This window comes from Chiloscyllium plagiosum, unplaced genomic scaffold, assembly GCF_037043375.1.
Source record: "Chiloscyllium plagiosum isolate Xiang-an unplaced genomic scaffold, Cpla_swu_hap1 HiC_scaffold_36, whole genome shotgun sequence".
Classification (NCBI taxonomy): Eukaryota; Metazoa; Chordata; class Chondrichthyes; order Orectolobiformes; family Hemiscylliidae; genus Chiloscyllium; species Chiloscyllium plagiosum.
In genome coordinates this window covers 71953704-71976886 of record NW_028270174.1, presented here as the reverse complement: position 1 = coordinate 71976886, position 23183 = coordinate 71953704, and the positions used below count along the sequence as shown (strand labels likewise).

General features: G+C 44.9%; 1 long non-coding RNA gene across 5 annotated transcripts in view; it reads right to left on the bottom strand.

The window, feature by feature from the left end:
* The window catches only part of LOC148139984 (uncharacterized), a 46951-nt gene extending 24870 nt beyond the window's left edge, over window positions 1–22081 (bottom strand). Inside the window, exons 1-3 of one of the 5 annotated variants that reach the window (XR_015753284.1) lie at window positions 15904–15930; window positions 8335–8441; window positions 2899–3006 (exon numbers count right to left, since the gene is read on the bottom strand). This is a non-coding gene — a long non-coding RNA (uncharacterized LOC148139984). Of the gene's footprint in view, window positions 1–2898; window positions 3007–5506; window positions 5526–8334; window positions 8442–15857; window positions 15941–21870 lie in introns of those variants that run through there. The other 4 variants (XR_015753285.1, XR_015753286.1, XR_015753287.1 and 1 more) reach the window with 4 other exon arrangements.
* Between the last annotated feature and the right edge of the window lie 1102 nt (window positions 22082–23183).

Below are 23183 nucleotides of genomic sequence, written 5' to 3'. Positions count from 1 at the left end.
GTTGGTAAAGTTAAAACCCCTTATCATTGTATCCATATTATTCTTACAGATAACTGAGGTCTCCTGGTAAAATTGTGTCTCAATTCCTCACTGACTATTGGGAGAGAGTCTATAATACAATCCCAGTAAGATGGTCATCCCTTTCTTATTTCTCAGTACCAACCAAATAAATTGCCTGGATGTACTCCCAGGAACATCCTCCCGAAGCCCAGCCATAATGTTATCCCTAATCAAAGACACCTCTCTGTTGGCCCCTTTCCATCCTTGCTATAGCATCTATGCCCTGGGCCATTAAGCTGCTAGTCCGATCCATCCCTGAGTGATGCCTCTGTAATTGCTGTAATATCCCAGTGCCATGTTCAAAACCATACCCTGAGCCCACCTGCCTGACCTGTCAGGTCTCTTGCACTGAAATAAACGCAGTGCAACTGGTCCGTCGCACCTCATTCTGTGGCTTGCTCTTGCCTGCCTTGACAGTCTGACTGGTGAACACTACCAGCCTCAGACTCACCTCTTTTCTCACTATCTCTTTAGGATTACCCTGACTCCCTCACGGGTTTAATGCCTCCCGAGTGGCACTAGCAAATCTCCCTACTCGTCAGGACCCTATGCTTTCCCCTTCCTATGCCATTGGTTATTTTCCCTTTTGAGAATATTCTTCTCCCTCTGTGAGACATCCTTGACACTGGCACCAGGGCAGCACCACCCCATTCTGACGTCTCACTGTCAGCTGCAGAAATGGCAGACTGTGCCCCTGACTAGAGAGTCCCCTATCACCATCGATCGTGCGGAACTGGATATACCTCACATTATGTTAGAAGCCAGTCTCAGTACCAGTAACTTGACTGTCAGTGCTACATTCCCCTGAAAGTCTATTACCACCTGCATTTTCCAAAACAGTATACTTGTCTGAGATGGGGATAGCCACAGGAGACTCCTGCAGTACCGACCTACCCCTCCTAGCTTTTCTGGCAGTAACCCATCAACCTGACTGTATCTGCAGTATCCTGCGTTCCTGAGACTGCCACCTATAACACCCCCGGCTCCTGTCAATTCCTCACTGCCTTTAATCACTCCTTCACCAATCCATGCGATCCAACAGGATTTGCAATCACACTTCCTGCAGACATAATCATCAGGATCATTGAAACTCTCCCTAATCTCCCACATCCGACAGGAACAGCACACCACTCTACAACAGGCCATCTCTCCGCCTTAACAATCTACAGACCAAGACAAAGACACAGTCTTACTGCTCGAAAAATACTGCCAGACAATAATTTAATGCTTACGTTTCATATCTTAAACATTTAATCAAGAGACTGTAAGACATTAAAAAGAAATCCTCACCTTACTCACGATTGTAGATTTAATAAAATAAAACCGACTAAGATTGATATTTGAAGAGACTGAAACTCACTGAGCTGATCCCCGGCTCGGAGTACTTCCAAGGGTAAGGTCTCTCGGAGGGCAGCTGTGAAATGTCTCTTTTTCTCTTCTCTGCCCACTCCACTTCCAGAGAGGTTTTTAACTTCACAGCAAGTCAGCTCAGAGGGGTCACTGCTTGGTTTTATTCACTGGGGGTTGTCTTTGCTGCCCAGACCAGTATTTATTGGCCACCTTTACCGCCTCCCTGAAATGCTGCAGTCCATGTACACCACAGTGATGTTTGGACAACAACCCCCCTCTGGCCATACAACCCTCCCTGTCTCTGTAATCCCCCTCCGGCTTCAGAAATTACATGTCCGTGGCATAAGATTTTTATTTGGATTCATTTTTGTTTAATAAACTCTCCCAAAAAAGTGAAATATTTTGCCCCCAAACAAATTTCTGTTGATTGACCTTTTGGAGAGGCTGACACATGGACGTTGCAGTATTTTATCTCACATTGTACACCTAGAATGATGGAACTTTCTTTGAAACATTGCTAAAGAGGGAGGCAATGGCTTAATGGTATTCCTGCCAGATGAGTGATATGTACAGTGTTCCGAGGATTAGGGTTAGAATCCCAACATGGCTGATGGCAGCATCGGAATTCAATACAATCTAGAACGAAAAGGCGAATGATGACCATGATTGTTGATTGTTAGAAAACCCATCTGGTTCACTAATGTCCTGTAGGGAAGGAAACAGTCATCCTCACCTGATCTGGCCAACATGTGACTCCAGACCCACAGCTATGTGGTTAACTCTCAACTGCCCTCAGGCAAAATACTTTACAAACTGTTAACAAATACTCCGCAGGTATCACTTAAAAACTGGATGTTCACATTGGGACCATGTGAATTTCTGAATGGCCTGAACTAAAACTGAGTTTCAGCTTCACCTTCTCCCTGTCTCACATCAGTCTGTTTACACCCAACTCCAGAACAATCTCATTGAGCCAAGCAGCCCTCACAGTGCAGCCCTGTCATTTTCATTGTCTGCTCATACCTACATTGCCCTCAGCCTCCTGTACTATTCCAATGCATCTTAATGGGAGCTCAGGGACACCACCTCATGTCTCAATTCAGCCCTTTGTAACCCTAGAGTCAACATGGACCTCAGCAGTTTCTGAATGAACTGACACTTGTCAGAAGCTGGTACATTCCACCTGAAAAGGTACTGGAATTTGAGTCCAAAAGGATTCTTAATGGGAAGTTTGCACGTAATTGAAAATATGAAGTTTACAGGTTAACATCATGAAGTGGGTGATTGGGTCTAAATCTGAGAGTTCTTAAAAAGAGATGACGTGTAATTTGGATAAATCTGTGCTCCCTCTCAGAACAATATGTCCTTCCTCAGCTGCAGGGCCCATAACAGAGCACACACCCAAAGGGTGAACCAACCATGAATTTGTACATCTTTCTGCTTAACAAAAATTTTGGAGATATTTTCCCACAAACAGAACAGACAAACCTTTCTCCTTCCACAGTTAAATGCCAATGATATTCAGATCCTGATGACTCCATTGACTGTAAAAACTTGCTTTTGAGATCCCAGCCTCAATTATTCTGATTTAATATCCTGTGAAATGAATTCACAAAACAAAACTCACAGTCAGTACAGGAAGAATATAAAGACACTTTTTTCTTGGTATGTGCTTGATGTGTAAATGCCTCTCTTCAAGTTGCACGACCCCCCCCCCCCCCCCATCCTAGGAAGGGGACATGCACATGCACCTCACTGTACCTTACCCCCAATAAAAATGGCGGCCATATCCCAGGACCTTTCACCACCTGAGGGCCGCAGCCATTTTCCCATCTGCTGCAAACGCATGATTAAGAGTTTCTAATTCAGACTTACAAACCGCACAGAGTGTAATTAAAACTTCCCAGTCTAAAGTGACTCATTATCTCCCTGTCTCCAAGGCCACTCTCCCCTTCCCTGTTTGCGTCTCCCACATTCACCAACGGCCGAATCTCGTGGCACTGCACAGGTAGAGTTACTGGTGACGTGTCATCCCACTGGCCACGCCCCTCATTCACTCCCATCGTTTGGATGACCAGCTGGTTCCACTTCACCACCAGTCCTGCCACCTTTTCCTATTGGTCCGAAGCTGCCATCAATCAGCTGGAGCCCATTGTGAGGTCAGTGGTGGGATCCTCCCCCTGTCTGAATCAAACCCAGAAGGTGTGTGGATGGTGTCAATCAGGAACAACAAGCAGAAGGTGCTGGGAAAGCTCAGCAGGTCTGGCAGCATCTGGGAACAGAAATCTGTACAGTAGCCCTTCCTCAGAACCGATGGGAGCTGGGAAAATTAGAATCCTGACAGTGTCGAAACAGGCCATTCGGCCCAAAAGTTCCACAGCGTCCCTCCGAAGGGTATCCCACACAGACCCATTCCCCTACCCTATTACTGTATATCTCTCCTGACTAATGCACCTAACCTACACATTCCTGAACATTATGGGAAATTCAGCTTGGCCAATTCAACTAACCTGCAGATCTTTATATTGCAGGAGATATGGGTTAAAGAGGAAATAATAGGCAGGAACAGAACCCAAAGAGAGACCAGAACATTTGGAAAGACAAAGGAGTGGATTATGATCTGGCTGGGGGGTGCATTGCTGTTAATGGAGGGGACAGGAACCTGTGTCTGGCAGCATCTCAGTGGAGGTGGCGGAAATGGCGACTGATGATCTACGTTCTGCTGCAAAAACAGACCCCGAGCTTCCAGCTGCCTACCACTTTAACACACGAGCCTGTTCCCTGGCCAACATCTCTGTCTCATGCTTAGTGCAGTGTTCCAGTGAGGCCAGAACATACCAAATGGCCCCGTATTTCAAGGACTGCAATTTCCCCTCCCATGTGGTCAATATGATCCACTATATCTCCTCCACTTCCCGCACCTCTGCCTTTGAAACCCACAACTCCAACTGCAACAAGGATAGAACACCCCCCCCCCCCCCCCCCCCCCCCCCAAGTCCTTACCTTCCACCCAGATACAACACATCATCCTCTGCCATTTCCACGAGCTACAATCAGCCCGCACCACCAGATTCTTAAGGGGTTTGACAGAATAAATACTGATGTGTCTGAGGGTAAATAATGAGGGGGGAGTTTGAAACCAGATTCTGAGTCAGTCACAGAATCAAGGGTTCTGTTTCAGATTCGTCAAGTTTAAGGCAACACAGACACGGGTAAGGGGTTTCAGTAGAAATGGAGCTGGGGTGAGGAGGAAATAAGCAATGTTTAAGAGATTGGAATTCCTGGTGTTTGGGATTGTGTAGATGTCTGATCAGAAGGTCAGCTTCGCGTCAGATATAACTGCAATACTGTGAAGAGTGTAGTTCTGCTGAATAGTTCCCAGTGAGAGGGAGAGGCTCTGCAGTAAGGGAAAGGAATTTGTCAGGCAACGGGTTTAACCACTACAATGTTTCATTGGAGGAAACTGCGCCTAATCGAGTAGTAGGAATGTGGTAAGCAGTTTGATAACTGAGTAACAGTGGAGTAATGGAGAGGGATGATGGGGAGGGAGAGCTGGGCATTGTCAGTGTACATGTGAAACCCAACATGGTGCTTTTACACAATGTCATCTCCTGGCAGTCTGTATATGAGAGACAGAAGGGAACAAGGACACCAAATGCAAGAAATTCAGAAAGGAAAGGGAGTGGAGATGGAGCAGGATTTTGGGAGAGAAGGACATAACCAGAAAAGACAGAACAAGGAACAATATCTGTGAATCGGCGAGGGGGACTGATGAGGAGGAGGAGGAGGAAAGAATGTTGGAAAGTCTATAGTTTAGTGAAATTAGGGTAAAGGGTCAAGATGAGCTCTGATAAGGCTTGACAAGAGACTGGAGGAAAATGTAAGTTTAGGACAAAAACTGGGAACACCCCGTGAGGCAGTTTGGCCAGTGGGAGGGAGGGAAGCAGCAGATCAGATTATCTCAGTAGTGACAGAGAAACTCCATGTGCTCCAAACTCTTGTTGTTGGAGAGAAGGATGGAGGAGACAGAATGATGGACAGTGTTTCACAAAGAAACAAAACCTGGGTAAGTGATATTTAAAGTGAGTGAACAAACCTAATGTATTTAACTTTTATCCAAACTATTAAAACAAACGACTAAAGTCCTGGTTCGAATCCCAGCTTGGCAGATGGTGGAATCTGAATTCAAGAAAAAATAACTGGAATTAGGAATATCCTGATCTCCATGGAACCATTGTCAATGGCGAAAAAAACCCTGCCAACCTGACAGTGACCCAGCAAGCTACTCACTGAAATAATCACTGCAAAGTTTCAACAAAGGAATGAAACTGGATGGACCACTCGGCATCTAACAAGGCACCAGAAAATACAACCACAGAATCAGCCCCGTCGATGGTGCAACGTCCTCCAGACTAACATCTGGATTTTGGTGCCAAAATGTGCAGAGCTGTCTCACAGACCAATCAAGGAACAGCCTGACATAGTCATACTCATGAAATCAACCCTTACAGACAATGACCAGACAGCACCATCACCAGATTGTGGTGATGGAAAAGCCCAACAGGTCAGGCAGCATCAGGAGAAGGAGAATCGATGTTTCGGGCCTAAGCCCTTCATCAGCCTGACCTGCTGGGCTTTTCCAGCACCAGGCTCTTGACTCTGATCTCCAGCATCTGCAGTCTTCACTTTCTCCTGAAATCTCTGGATATGTCCTGTCCCACCGGCAGCACAGACCAGGCAGAGGTGGTGGCACAGACAGGGAGGATTTGCCCTTGGAGTACTCAGCATTGACTCCGGACACCAGGAAATCTAATGGCTCCTGATGATTACCACGTACTGTCCTCCCTTGGCTGATGGATCAGTTCTCCTTCATGTTGAACAACATTTGGAGGAAGCACTGAGGAAGTAAAATGGTGTCAAACATACTCTGGGTACAGGATTTCATTGTCCACAATCGAGACTAGCTCTGCAACAGAATTACTGACTGAGCTGGGCAGGTCCTAAAGGACATAGCTGTTCATCTGAGTCTGCAGCGGGTGGTGAGGGAACCAAGAGTGTACAACATACTTGATCTCATTGTTATGAAGTGGCCAGCTGCAGATACATCTGTCCATGACAGTATCAGTACGAGCGACCATCACACATTCCTTTTTGAGTCACAAGTCTTGGCTTAAAGTTGAGAAAAACCTCCATCGTGTTGAGTGACACTATCACCGTTCTAAATGGGACAGACTTTGAATAGATGTAGGATCTCAAACTGGGTATCTCTGAGGCACTGTGGGACATCAACAGCAGAACTGTACTCCAGCACAATCTGAAATCTCATGGGTTTGTAAATCCCGCTCTCACCCATCACAATGGACAGTAAAGGAGGGCATGCCATGAGCAGCACCAGGCATACCTAAAAATGAAGTGCCAACCTGGTGAAGCTACCAAACAGGACCATCTGCATTTCAAACAGCATCAGCAACAAGCAACAGAGCTAAACAATCCCACAACCAATGGAACACATCGGAGCTCTGCAGTTCTGCCACACCCAGTTGTGAACGGTGATGGACAATTAAACAACTCACTGGAGGAAGCATCACAGATATCCCCACCTTTCCTGATGGAGGAGCCTCACACATCCATGCACCAGATAAGATGACAGCATCTGCAGCAATCTTCAGCCAGATGCAAAGTGAGATGATCCATCTTAGCCTTCTCCAGTGGTTTCTAACATCACAGATGTGAGTTTTAAGCCAGTTAGCTTGAGTTTGAATAACATCAAGAAATGGTTAAGTAGTGCAAAGGCTATCGGCCCTGCCAACATTCTGGCAATAATACTGATAGCTTGTGCTCCAGAACTTGCCATCCACCAAGTCACGTACCGCTCCAGCACTGGCATCTACCGACAATGTGAAACATTGCCTAGACATGTTCAACACAAAAACACAGGACAATCCAACCCAGCCAATTTCCCTCTATCAGTCCACACTCGATCAGCAGTAAAGTGATGGAACATGTTATCAACAGGGCTATCAAGCAGCAGCTGCTCAGCAACAGCCAGCTGAGTGACACTCATTTTAGTCTCCACCAGGGCCACTTAGCTCCCGATTGTGGTACCGCCCTGATTCACAACCTGACAACTAACTGAATCCCAGAGGCGAGGTGAGGGTGACAGCACAGTCCCACTCAAGACCACTAATTCTAGCTGATTCCACCCTTGTCGCAGCTCATACACTCTCATCCATATTGTGTTATCTCCAGACTTCATTATCCAAACGTACTCCTGGCCAGCTTCCCACATCCAACCTCCCTGTAATCTCAAGAAAAATCTCTGCTGCCCAAGTACTCCCTCGTACCAAAACTTGTTGATCCATCAAAAGGCTGCTATTCATAATCAACAACATAGAGCCACAGAGATGTACAACATGGAAACAGACCCTTCAATCCAACCCGTCCATGCTGACCAGATATCCCAACCCAATCTAGTCTCACCTGCCAGCATCCGGCCCACATCCCTCAATTTAAAATTCTCACACTTGATTTAATTCCTGATTGTGACCATCCCCTAGCTCGCTGCAACACACAACCTTTGAGACATCGACAACCCATTCTGTTCGAGACTCCCAATGATCTGTTAATTCATTACTTCACCTGTGTGGCTGCTTTTACAGTTGCCAAAGCAACAAGGTCTGAAATTCGCAGCCAAAACCTCACAGGTCTGCTTTCCCCCTTTAAGACATTCCTCAAAACCTGCTTATTTGGCAATGCTTTTGGTCACCTGACCTAATATCACCATCTCTGGCCTTATGTTTAAAATTCTCAATAATATTTTTGTGGAATTATAAGCATGATAATAAAAATACAAACTGTTGTTGATTTGGACATTATCTTCAGATCTTTACTGTTGCTGAGTGAATACTCTGTAATGTCTCTTACCCAACCACATTGTAGGAGCATCTTCACCACACAAACTGCAGCTGTACAAGAAAGTCAAACATCACCCTCTCCCCAGGCAACAGGGCTTTGGCATTAATCACTGGTATCTGTGGAAGGAGAAACACAGTCGATGTTTCAGGGAGTGCAAAACGGATTACAGGGATTGAAAATGGTGCAGAATTTGATAGTCAGAAATGGAAGGAAGATACACTTGCTTATTGGAAAAAGGAATTCTTGACTGTTAAAGATTTTCCAGCAAATATTGATAAGCAGCACATGGTCAGGGGCTGTGCGGCAGTGAAAAATTAACTTACAAAAATGTCCGTAAAAATAATAGTAAAATACCAAACAGACCAAAAATACACCCATTGTTCGATACTGACGAAGCTAGATATTGACAAAGTGGTCATGAGGGAGCCCAGAGATGAAGCAGAGCAGTTTAAGTTGTTATGATCCCACAGTCATAGAGATGTATAGCACTGACACAGACCCTTCGGTCTAACTCATCCTTGCCAAACAGGTATCCGAAGTGAGTCTATTCCCATTTGCCAGCACTTGGCCCATATCCCTGTATACGCTTCCTAATCATATCATGTGTCTATTTAGATGCCGTTAACATGTTTTAATTGTACTAGCCTCCACCACTTCCTCTGGCAGCTCATTCCACCCACTGCATGAAAGAGTTGTCCTTTAGGCCCCTTTGAAATTTTATCCGTTCACCCGAAAGCAATGCCCTCTACATCTGGACACCACCATTCCAGGGAAAACACCTTGTTCATTTACTCTATTCATGCCCCTCATGATTGTATAAACCTCCATAACATCACCACTCAGCCGATGGCACTCCAGGGAAAACAACCCCAGCCTTTTATGCCTCACCCTACAGCTCAAATCCTCCATCCCTAACAACATCCTTGTAAGTCTTTTTTGAAACCTTTCAAGTTTCACAGCACCCTTCTGATAGGAGGCAGGCCAGAATTGCACACACTATTCCAAAAGTGGCCCAACGAATGTCCTGTACAGAAACATGACCTCCCACATCCTATACTCAATGCTCGAACCAATAAAAGAAAATATACTGAACACCTTCTTCATCATCCTATCTACCTGCAATTTGACTTGCAAGGACTATGAACCTGCAGTCAAGGTCTCTTTGTTCTGCAAATGTCTCCAGGGCCTTGCCATTCAGTGTATAAGTCCTGCCCTGATTTACTTTTCCAAACTGCAGCACCTAACATTTATCTAAATTAAACCCCATCTGATCAATATCTCATTGTAATGTGAGGTAACCTTCTCCATTATCCACAATACCTCCAATTTTGTATGACCTGCAAACTCATTTACGATACCAAATAATTTAAATGAATGACGAAACAAATCCAGAAATAAACATCAATTTCTCTGAGTTTGAATGTGCTCTGTGTAAATCCTGCCCAATGACTCTGTACCAGAGAAAGACTGCACCTGTGCCTGGCTGCATCTTGCCCCCTACAAAGCTGGTGGCTCCGCATGTGTCCAGTGAATTTTTGCCCCAAATAAAGATGGCGGCGCGCACCCATGTCTGCAGCCACACTGAGGCAATTCCCCGTTTACTGAAAACACGAGACTGGGACGTTCAAATTTGTGTTTTCCGATGTGCACATTTTGTTTGTAAAACCTCTCCGCTCATACAGAATCTCTCTCACCTCCTGCGGTTCCACAGACAGCCTTGATTTTTGCGGGTACCTATTCTCTGCCTGGTTACTCGTTTGTCCTTAGTGCATTTGTACAATCACTTTGGATTTTCCTTAAACCTATTTCCTGAAGTTATCTCATGTCCTCTTTTTGCCCTCATGGTTTACCTCGAGTATACTCCTATTGCCCCTATACTCCTCTAGGGATTCACACAAAAACAGCTCTCTGTACCTACCATATGCCTCCTTCATTTTCTTGACCAGGCACTCAATTTCTTTCGATCGGCAGCATTCTCTACACCTACCAGCCTTGGCCTTAACAGGAACATACTGTCTGTGTACTCTTGTTGTCGCATGCCTCTGGAGGCAATGGCAGATGAGGACAGAGGAGCAATCATTCCCAGTAAAGAGGTAATGTTGGGAAAGATAACAGCCTAAAGCTAGATGGGTCTCCTGGCCCTGATGGATTGCATCCCAGGGACTAAAGGAGAAGGCGGGGGTGGTGGTTGGGGGGGGGGGGGGGGGGGGGTGAAGTGAATAACAAATAGACTCGTGCTAATTCACTAAAATTTGTTGGATTCTGGGATGGTTTTGACAGACTGGAAGCTGCAAATGTGGTGCCACTATTTTTCAAAAAGGACCCGTTAGCTTAACTTCTGTAGTGGAGAAAATGCTTGAATCTCTCAAGGAAGTAGTGGTGAGATATCTGGGTAGAAATTGTCTCATTTAGCAAACACAGCATGGATTCATGAAAGGCAGGTCACATTTAAGGATTTACTGGAATTATTTGAAGATACGACGAGCGCGTTGGACAAGGCGGACTCGGTGGATGTGGTGTACCTGGATTTCCAGAAGGTATTCGATAAGTTGCCACACAAAAGGCTGCTGAATAAGGTAAAGATGCACAGCATTATGGGTAATGTATTATCATTGATATAGGATCGGTTAACCAACAAAAAATAAAGAATGGGGATAAACGGGTGTTTGGTTTAGTGTTGGCACTACAACTTGTTTGCAATTTACACAAATGTTTTGAAGTTGAGGACCAAGTGTACGGTGTCAGAGTTCACATTTGTTACAAAGATGAGGTAGAGCAATGTCTGCAGAGGCCACTGTCAGTCTGCACAGGGAGACAGATAGGTTAAGTGAGTGGGTAAGAGTCTGGCAGATGGGGTTCAATGTTGGGATATATGAGGTCATCCATTTTGGTTGGACTAACAGCAAACTGGATGACGAAATGGTGAGAACATGCACCATGCTGCTGTGCGGAGGGAGCTGGGTGTCCTTATGCATGAATCACAGGAAGTAGGTTTGCAGGTGCAGTAGGTAATTATGGCAGTGAAGGGAATATTGTCCTTCATTGCTAGAGGGATGGTTATGCTGCAGTTGTACAGGGTGCTGGGGAGGCCACACCTGGAATACTGTGTACAGGTTTGGTCCCCTTACATTAGCAAGGATGTACTGGCAGTGGAGGGAGTACAGAGGAGGTTCACTAGTTTGAGTCAGGAGTTGAGAGGTTTGGTGTATGTGGAGAGATTGAGAAAACTGGTTCTATAGTCATTGTAATTTAAAAGATGGAGGTTGGAGAGGAAACAATAAAATTATGAAGGGAGTAGATAAGATAGAAGCAGGGAGGCTATTTCCACTGGGGACGGGTCAAACTAGAGCATAACCTGAAAATAAGGGGGAGCAGATTTAGGGCTGAGTTCAGGAGGAGCTTCTTCAGCTAAAGGGTTGTGAATCTGTGGAATTTCCTGCCGCGTGCAGCATTTGACGTTATCAACTTGATTGCCTTTTAGGCAAAATGTAGATTTGTGAACAGGAAAATAATTAAGGGTAATGGTGAGAGAGCAGGAATGTGGAGCTGAGGCCATGAAAAGATCAGGCCTGATCTTATTGAATGGCAGAGCAGGCTTGAGGGGCCAGATGTAAGTTCTTGCCTTGTGCCATCAAAATTGGCCTTTGTCCAATTCAGAACCTTAACGTTTAGATCTGGTATATTATTTTCTGTAACTATTTTAAAACTAGTAGAATTACCAGAGACTCCCAACAGTGTGAAAGCAGGTCATTCAGCCCATCATATTAATACTGACCCTTAGAGCCTCCTAACTTCCTCCTGTAACATTTCCCAGGACCAGCCAACCTACACATCCCTGAACATTATGGGCAATTCAGCCTGGATAATCCACACAACCTGCACATCCCTCAACACTGTGGGCAATTCAGCCTGGATAATTCACCCAACCTGCGCATCCCTCAACAATGGGCAATTCAGCCTGGATAATCCAACCTACTCTACGCATCTTTGGACTGTGGGAGCAAACCAGAGGACCCAGACGAGATCCATGCAGAAAACCCCAATAATGTGATCATCCCTTTCTTATTTCCCAGTTCCACCTAAATAACTTCACTGGGCGTACTCCCAGGAATATCCTCCCTAAGCAAAAACATAATGCTATCCCGAATCAAAAATGCCACTTCTCCTTCTCTCTCGTCCCCCTTTCTAATCTTCCTATAGCATCTATACCCTGGAACATTAAGCTACCAGGCCTATCCATCCCTGAGTGATGCCTCTATAATTGCTATAATATCCCAGTGCCATGTTCAAAACCATACCCTGAGCTCATCTGCCTTCCCTGTCAGGCCTCTTGCATTGAAGTAAATGCAGTGCAACTGCTCAGTCCAACTTCATTCAGCCCATCATATTAATACTGACCCTTGCCTGCCTTGATTATTTGACTTCTGAACTGTACCAGCCTCAGACATACCTCTTTTCTCACTATCTTCTTGGGTTTACATCCACTCCTTCACTGGTTTAATGCTTCCCAAGTATCACTAGCAAGTCTCCCTGCCTAGATATTAGACACGTTCCAATTCAGGTACAACCCATCCTTCTTATGCAGGTCAACTCTACTCCAGAGGAGATCACAATGATCCAAAAAAATGTGAATCTTTTTTCCCCCTGCACCAGCTCCTTAGCCACTCATTGAGCACCTCCTCCTCTGTAATATGGATGTCACCATTTATTTCCCCACATTCTATATCTCCCATGTTCTTCATAGTAAACATGATGCAAAATACTTGTCTCCGTATCTCGCCCGTCGCCTGCAGCTCCACACAATGGCTGCATTGCTGATCTTTGAGGGTCACCTCTCAGTCTTTGACTCTCCAGGGAAATTACCCCTAGCCTATTCAGCCTCACCCTGTAGCCCACATCCTCCAACCCTAGCAAAGTCTTTGTAAATCTTGTCTGAACTGTTTCATGATTCACAACATCCTTTATGAACAGGGAATTTGGAACTTAAAACAGAATTCCTGAAATGGCTTAATCAAATGTCCTGTCCAGCCACAATTTGACGTCCCAGCTTCTGTACTCAATGCATTGACCAATAAATATAAGCATACCAAACACCATCTTCACTATTCTGCCTACATTCGACTCTACTTTCAAGGAACAATGAACCTGCACTCCATGGTCTCTATGTTCAGCAACATTCCCAAGGACTTTACCATTTAGTGTATAAATCCTGCCCAGATTTGCCTTTCCAAAATCCAACAGCTTACATTTGTCTAAATTGAACCCAGTCTGCCATTCCTCGCCCAAATGGCCCATCTGGTCAAGATCCTGTTGCATTCTGAACTAACTTTCTTCATTGTCCACTACACCTCCAATTTTGGTGTCTTCTGTAAACCCACTGACCATATCTCATATTCACATCCAAGTCAATTATTTAAGGACCCAATATCCATTCCTGCAGCACACTGCTGCTCATAGGCCTCCAGTCCACAAAGCAACCCTCTTTCACCACCCTCTGCCTCCTTCATTCAAGCCAGTTTTGTATCCAAATGGCAAGTTCTCCCAACATTTCATGCTATCTAACCTTGCTAACCAGTCGGCTTTGTGGAACATTGTTCAGTGTCAATATAGACAACGTCCACAGTCTACCTTCAAAAAAACTCAATGAAGTTAGAGAGAGAAAATTTCCCGCACACAAAGCCAAGTTGACTATCCCTCATCATTCCTCGTCTTTCCAAATACATGTAAATCCTGTCCCTCAGAATCCCTTCCAACAACTTGCCTACCACTGACTTCAAGCTCACTGTTCTCTTGTTCCCTGGCCTTTCCTTACCACCTTTTTAAATAATAGCACACGTTTTCCAGCACCTCACCTGTCACCAATGACAATATAAATATCTCAGGGAGGCGAACTGCCATCATTTTCTTAGCTTTCCACAAATGTCTGGGATACACCTTAACAGGTCCCAGGGATTTATCCACTTTTCTACGATTTAAGACATCCAGTACTACCTCCTCTGTAATATGGCCAGGAGCCGGGCAGTAGTGGACAATTCATTTACAGAAAGGTCTGTGAATGTGATCATAAAATACTAAACAGAGCAAAAATACACTCAGAGACTGAGGAAGCTAGATAATGAACAAGTGGACATCAAGGAGCTCACAGGCGAATCAGAGCAGTGTTCACTTTTATGATCCCACAGTCAGAGATGTCTAGCACCGAAACAGACTCTTCAATCCAACCCGTCTATGCCAACCAGATATTCTAACCTAATCTATTCCCATTTGCCAGCACTTGGCCGCCATCCCTCTGAACCCTTCCTATCCAAATGCCTTTGAAATGTTACAATTTTGGTTGCCCTTTAGGCTCCTGTTGAATTTTCCCCTCACACCCTAAACCTACATCCTCTAGTTTTGGGCACCACCACCCCAAGGTAAACACATTGTCTACTTACGCTATCCATGTCCCTCACGATTATATAAACCTCTTCAACATCACATCTCAGCCTATGACACTCCAGGGAAAATGGCCCCAGCCTATTATGCCTCTCCCTGCAACTCAAATCCTCCAACCCTGGCAACATCCTTGAAAATCAATTCACAAACCTTTCAAATTTCAGTGCCTCCTTCTGATAAGAGGGAGACCAGAATTGCACAAAATAATCCAAAAGCGGCCTAACCAATGTCCTGTCCAGCTCCTTTACTCAACGCTCTGACCAATAAAGGGAAGCATACCAAACATCTTCTTCACTATCCTATCTACTTATGACTCTACTTTCAAGAAACTGTGAACCTGCATTCCAAGGTCTCTTTGTTCGGCAAGACTCTCTAAGACCTTACAATTCAGTGTGTGAGTCTTGCTCCGATTTGCTTTTCTAAAATGCAGCACCTCACATTTATCTAAATTAAACCCTATCTGCCACTGCTCAGCCCATTGGCCCATCTGATCAATATCCCATTGTATTCTGAGACAACCTTTATCACTGACCATAATACCAACAATTTTGGTGTCACCTGCAAACTTACTAACTGTACTGCCTCTATTAATATCCAAATCATTTAAATGAATGACGAAACAAATCCGGAGAGAAAAAAAATCAATTTCTCTGGGATATTGGGTCCTTAAATAATTGACTTGGATGTGAATATGAGATATGGTCAGTGGGTTTACAGAAGACACCAAAATTGGAGGTGTAGTGGACAATGAAGAAAGTTAGTTCAGAATGCAACAGGATCTTGACCAGATGGGCCATTTGGGCGAGGAATGGCAGACTGGGTTCAATTTAGACAAATGCTAAATATGCTCTGTGTAAATCCTGCCCTTTGACTCCCCACCAGAGAAGGCTGCACATGCGTCCCGCTGAACTTTGCCCCCTACAAAGCTGGCGGCTGCACGTGTCCAGTGAATCGTTGCCCCGAATAAAGATGGCGGCGCTTACTCGAGTCAATCGCTAGATGAGGCATTTTCCCGTTTACTGCAAAAAACGAGACTAAGTTTCAAATTTGTATTTTCCGATGTGCACCAAATGTTTGCACAATCTCTCAGCCCATACCAACACATTTTCCCTCCCGCTTCCTGGTGTTTATTCCTTTCCTTACCGACAACTCTCCGCCCGCACATTCGCGCTGTTCGCGAGGATGATCACGCGGTATTACCAAGTCCCGCCCCTCGCTCACTGATTGGTCGGAGGGCCAATTGCCCCGCCAGGTCCTCCAGCTCCGCCCCGACATCAATCATCCGGGGACCTTTGTTGGCTGGAGCATGCGCACTGCTTCGTGGCTTTTGTTGCTATTCGTAAGTTACAAGAGTGAGGGACAAAGTTAAAAACACACAACCACCTGATGAAGCAGCAGCAACGCTAGTGCTTCCAAATAAACCTGTTGGACTATAACCTGGTGTTCTGTGAATTTTAATTTTGTCCATCCTAATCCAACACCAGCACCTCCAAGTCACGAGTGAGGGAGGAATGCATAAGAACTAGGAACAGGAGAAGGCCATCCTGTCCTTTGAGCTTGCTCTGCCATTCAATAAGATCATGGATAATCATTTCATGGACGCAGAACCATTTACCCATGTTCTCACCGTATTCCTTAATTAATTATTTCTTTTTCTGAAAAAAAAGCTACCTTAGCTTTAAAAACATTTACTGAACTAGCATCAACTACTTCCCTGGGCAATGAATACCATTGAGGTGAAGAAGTTCCTTCTCAATTCAGTCCTAAATTTGCTGCCTCTAATCTTGAGTTGATGCCCTCTTGTCCTAGATTCACCTGCCAGTGGAAACATCCTCTCAACTTCTATTTTATCCATTTCATTCATTATTTTATATGTTTCCATTCTTCTGAATTCCAATGAATATAATCCCAATCTACTCAGCCTCTGTTAAGCCAAACCCCTCAACTCTGGAATCAACCTATTTAACCTCCTCTACACTCCCTCTAGTGCCAGTACATCTTTTCTCAACTAAGGAGATAAAAACTACACGGAGTACTCCAGGTGTAGCCTCACCAGAACCCAATACAGCTGGAACATAACCTCTGCTTTTAAGCACAATCCCTTCAGCAATGCCTTCTGAATTGATTGTTATATCTGGTGACTAACGTTCATGAAGAAGGCTTCTGCATAGCAAATAATGCAACTTTTTAAAATTCAAGTAATAATCTCTTTTTAAATGTTACTCCAACCAAACAGTATGACATTACATTAATGAACATTATATTCCACATGACTGACCATTGCCAAATCAATGTATCTATGTTACTCTGCAAAGTTTCACAGTCTTCGTTGTTGTGATTCTGTTCGCCGAGCTGGGAATTTGTGTTACAGACATTTCGTCCCCTGTCTAGGTGACATTCTCAGTACTTGGGAGCCTCCTGTGAAGCGCTTCTGTGATGTTTCCTCCGGCATTTGTAGTGGTTTGAATCTGCCGCTTCCGGTTGTCAATTTCAGCTGTCCATTGCAGTGGTCGGTATATTGGGTTCAAATCGATGTGCTTATTGATTGAATCTGTGGATGAGGGCCATGACTCTAGGAATTCCCTGGCTGTTCTCTGTTTGGCTCGTCCTATAATAGTAGTGTTGTCCCAGTCGAATTCATGTTGCTTGTCATCTGCGTGTGTAGCTCCTAAGCATAGCTGGTCATGTCGTTTCGTGGCTAGTTGGTGTTCATGGATGCGGATCGTTAGCTGTCTTCCTGTTTGTTCTATGTAGTGTTTTGTGCAGTCCTTGCATGGGATTGTGTACACTACATTGGTTGTGCTTATGCTGGGTATCGGGTCCTTCGTTCTGGTGAGTTGTTGTCTGAGAGTGGCTGTTGGTTTGTGTGCTGCTATGAGTCCTAGTGGTCGCAGTAGTCTGGCTGTCAGTTCGGAAATGCTCTTGATGTATGGTAGTGTGTGGCTAGTCCTTTGGGTTGTGGCATGTCCTCATTCCGTTGTCTTTCCCTTAGGCATCTGTTGATGAAGTTGCGCGGGTATCCGTTTTTGGCGAATATATTGTATCGGTGTTCTTCTTCCTCTTTTTGCAGTTCTGATGTACTGCAGCGTGTTGTGGCCCTTTTGAATAGTGTCCTGATGCAACTTCTTTTGTGTGTGTTGGGGTTGTTGCTTTCGTAGTTCAGGACTTGGTCTGTGTGAGTGGCTTTCCTGTGGGTTGCCAGGAGGTTATATCTGGTGCATGTTCCCTTTCCAACCCAACCCAATTGCAGGTGGGTTGGGTTGGAAAGGGAACATGCAAAGGGGAAACGGAGGAGGGCAGGCAGTGTATAAGGTCTTAAGGACAGAGAAGGTTCCAGACTGAGTCTGTCTGTCATAGAGAGTATGGCTGCCTCATGAAGTTTCAAGCACTGCAATGGGTCCATGCAAGTCATGTTAGTCAAGGATAGTATAACGGTGGCTGAGAGTACTTTTGATGAGGACTCTATTTCTGAGGTGGTGTGTGCTGAGGTTAGAAACAGGAGAGGAGAGGTCACATTGCTTGGAGTTTTTTATAGGCCTGCACAGAGTTCCAGGGAAATGGAAGAGAGGATTAGCAAAATTATTGTGGGTAAGAGCAAAAGTACCAGGGTGGTCATTATGGGGGACTTTAGCTTCCCCAACATTGACTGGGAATACTATAACTCTAGTACGTTGGATGGATCAGTTTTTGTCCAGTCTGTACAGGAGGGTTTCCTGACACAGTATGTCGATGGCCAACAAGAGGGGAGGCCACATTGGATCTGGTGCTTGGTAATGAACCAGACCAGGTGTTTGATTTAGTTTTAGGTGAGCACTTTGGAGAGAATGACCATAATTCAGATATGTTTAGTTTAGCAATGGAAAGGGACAGGTACATACCACAGGGCAAGAGTTATCAATGGGGCAAGGACAATTATAATACGATTAGGCAGGAATTAGGATGCATAGAATAGAGTAGCAAAATGCAGGGGATGCAGACAATGAAAATGTGGAGCTGGTTTAAGGAAGAGATATTGCATGTCCTCGATAGGTATGTCCCTGTAAGCAGGGAGGAAGTGATAAGGTAAGGGAACCGTGGTTTACTACAGAAATTGCTTTGCTTGTTAAGAAGAAGAAGGAGGCTTATGTGTTGATGAGCCAAGATGGTTCAGATGAGGAGATGGAGAGTTACAGATCAGATAGGAAGGATTTAAAGAGAGAGTTAAGAAGAGCAAAGAGAGGAGACGAGCAGTCTTTAGCAAATAGAATAAAGGAGAACCCTAAAGGTTTCTATAGGTATGTGAGGAATAAAATGATGATTAGGGTAGGAATAGGTCCAATCAAAGACAGAAGTGGGAAGTTTAGTGTGTACCCTGTGGAGATTGGAGAGGTGCTAATGAATATTTCTCATCGGTTTTCACTCAGGGAAAGAAGAATATTGTAGAGGAGAAGAATGTGGTATGAGATATTAGACTAGAAGGGATCGAGATTAGTTAGAAACAGGTGTTATCAATTCTAGAAAGAGTGAAAGTAGATAAGTCCCCTGGGTCGGATGGGATTTATCCGAGGATTCTCTGGGAAGCTAGGGAGGAGATAGCAGAGCATTTGGCTTTCATATTTGAGTTGTCATTGTCTACAGGTTTGGTACCAGAGGACTGGAGAATTCCAAATGTTGTGTCTTTGTTCAAGAAGGGCAGTAGAGATGACCCAGATAATTATACACCAGTGAGCCTGACCTCTGTTGTAGGTAAGGTTTTGGAAAGGATTATAAGAGATAAGATTTATAATCATCTTGCAAACAACAATTTGATTTCAGATAATCAACATGGTTTCGTCAAGGGCAGGTCATGTCTCGCAAACCTCATTGAGTTTTTTGAGAACGTGACCAAGCATGTAGATGAGGGTAGGGCAGTTCACGTGGTATACATGGACTTCAGTAAAGCCTTTGATAAGGTTCCACATGGTAGGCTGTTGGAGAAATGCACAGGCATGGAAATGAGGGTGATTTAGCAGTTTGGATTATAAACTGGTTTTCTAAAGGAAGGCAGCGAGTGGTGGTTGATGGAAAATATTCAACTGGAGTCCAGTTACTAGTGGTGTGCCACAAAAATCTGCTTTGGGACCACTGCTGTTTGTCAGTTTTAGAAATGACTTAGACGCAGGCATAGGTGGATGGATTAGTAAACTTGCTGATGACACTAAAATCGGTGGAGTAGTGGACAGTGTGGAAGTGTGTCACAGGTTGCTGGGGGACTTGGATAAACTGCAGAATTGGGCTGAGAGGTGGAAAATGGAGTTCAATGCAGCTAAATGTGAGGTGATGCACTTTGAGAAGAATAACAGGAAGGCAGAGTACTGAGTCAATGGAAAGATTCTTGGTAGTGTGGATGTGCAGAGGGATATCGAAGTCCATGTACATAGATCCCTGAAAGTTGCCACCCAGGTGGATAGTACTGTCAAGGCGGCATACGGTGTGTTAGGTTTCTTTCAGAGAGTAATTGAGTTCCAGAGCCGCAATATCATGCTGCAAATATACAAAATGCTGGTGCGGCCATACTTGGAATATTGTGTGCAGTTCTGGTACCTATATTTCTGGAAGGACGTGAGGAATTGGAAAAGGTGCAGAGGAGATTAACCAGGATATTGCCTAGTCTGGAGGGAAGGTCTTTTGAGGAAAGGCTGAGAGACTTGAACCTGTTCTCCTTGGCAAGAAAAAGGCTAAGAGGGGATTTGATAGAGACATACAAGATGATCAGAGGCTCAGATAGGGTAGACAATGGAAGTCTTTTTCTAGGATGATGATGTCAGTATGCATGAGGGGGCATAACTACAAATGAGGAGTGATAGATTTACGACAGATGTCAGAGACAGGTTTTTTACTCAGAGAGTGGTAATGTTGTGGACTGTAGTACCTGCTAATGTAGACAACTCAGCCACATCAGGATGATTTAAACAATCCTTAGATAAGGACATGGGTGATTTTGGAATAGTGTAGGGGGACGAGCTGAGAACAGTTCACAGGTCGGCGTGACATCAAGGACTGAAGGGCTTGTTCTGCACTGTATTGTTCTATGACTATTGTGCTACAAGAGATTTCCGCTGTCTTAAACAGAGTGACGGATCTTGTATGTTGGCTTACGAAATGTCACTGATCTCTACCAAAAATGCACGAGGTCGAGTCAGGGCAATAATAAGTTGCTGCAACAGGAGGGGAACAGGTAACTCCATACAAAACCCTGCTTCTTCTCACCTATTTTCACCTCCAAAACCGAGGGAGTTCCAGAAAAGCACCTCCGTATCCCACCACAACACTTTGCCCCACAATCGTGGTATCTGGCTGTGCACTAGGTGGAGTGGAATAGTCTGTACTGGGACCCACTGGGGCCCTGAAACACTTGGTAAAGACTAAAATCATCTGAGCATTGAGAACCCCACCACATTGTATGCATTTTCTATTGTTTTTACTCTGTTCCTGACTTCCCTTGTTTTTCCGAATGAACATGTTCTAAGTTGTGATTAGACACACCTGCACTCGCTGTGAATTGAACCCAGCCTCCCGGTCCAAGATTTGGGATATTTTCACCGCATCACAAGATATCGACTCTAACTTCCCTTGTCCCTTAATGTTTTTGGTGCTTAGCTGCTGAGTCATGCCCGAATCAACTTTGCAAATGGGAGGAAGGGGCGGAACTGGAGGACCAAGCAGCGGCTTGATCCTCCAACCAGAGTGAGTGAGGAGCGGGGCCAAAGCATTCTCGGGAGTGAGCACTTCAGGATTGGTCAGAAAGCAAACTGTTTTGCAGGATTGATCGTTGTCACTACATAGTGGAGTGTTAAACCTCTCTCATAAATCAATGTGAGATTTTAAGAAATAGTTGTGATGTAAATCCGATAACATACATATTTCCAATCGTTTTGCACAAATTGAGTAAGAAACTTCTTTTCAAATTGAGAACGACTGGTAATTTACATACTTGGCCGGTATGGTTGAGTTGTAAAAAGGTTGAGTTGTACCGAACAATCTACTCGCATACTAGACAGCTCTATGTCTCTAAGTCGACACAAACAGTTGTTAATGACTAATATTTCACCCATGATTCTGTGCAGTTATGAATATTCTCTATAAACTCACCGGAAACCTCAGACGCATGCGCAGTGTCACATTGATCATTATCGAGAGAGCGACATGGAGCTGCTTTCTCCGGCAGCGGCTGCGATCGGCTTCAGAGAGCGGTGCTTTGAGCCGGTGTGTGGGAGCCCTCGCTGGGAGAAAGGAGCGGAGAGAATTCACAAGTCCTGGATACAGTTAAAAATAACTCGAAAATGACCCTTCAGATCCGGGTAAGGAGGCGGCGGTCTCTGATCAGGGAAGCGGCCAGGGTCACGGCCGCCATTTGTTTGAGGGAACAGGGAGCGCGGAGCTCAGGGCCGCCATCTTGAGAAGGTCAAGGTGCAGGAGGGCGGGGCTCTTGGGGTCTGTAGAACAATCAGAGGAAAGGGAAAACCCATTGTTACTGATTAATCCCACGGACACAGCGTCACTGGGTGGTCCCACAGGAATATCCTCTCTCAGTCCTGCTGGGATGGTTCACCCAGTCAGAACCAGCAGCTCTTCTCTCTCAGCTCCCCTTCTGTCCTTCCTGCAGCATCTGTCCCCCGGAACATTGAGCTGCCTGTCCTGTCCCTCCCTCCCTCAGCTGTTGTTTCTGTAATACCTGTGATGTCCCAGTCCCCCCTTAGATTACTTCACTAAAGACAGGAATGCACCCGATGGATTTTTCTTAACATCAGCAATTGTTTAATATTCACTTACAGGTTTTTAATTGTATCTTTTTTGAAGTACTTAATTCACATTCAATCATTTGCAATGGCTGGATTTAAACCTGTGTCCAGAAAACATTTGCTGAGTTTCTGGATAAATTGCCTCATAATAATGCCACTAGGCCATCACTTTGCCTGCTCACAGGTTGCGCATCCCAGTGCAACATGAATCAAAACCCTTTCTTCCCGCACAATTATTTGATCCTGAACTCTGGTGATATCACTCAGTATCTCTCCATGTGGGATCCCTCACTGTATGTGTCTAATTGCTGCCTCTGTCAGCATCTCTCACTCTTGCAGCTACTCCAAATCCTGAGCCAACAGAATTCTCCGCTCCAGAGAGATGAGGCAGCACAAGCCAGGAATGGAGACTGGAATTTTCCAGATCTCTGTGGACTCACTGCCATTCTACATGTGTAACCCTCACAGCATCAGTCTAATTTCCCATTCTGTTTATTTATGTGTCTTCTACAGGTACTCAGGGAGTTCCTGACTCAATAGACTTGCCAACTGCTGGTTGGGAAGATGATTGTTCAGCCAGAAACAAAGGTCAGGGAGGTCAGGAGCCTTTAATAAATCCTGCTGCCAGGTAAGATCACTCACAGTGCACAGAGAAGAGAGCAA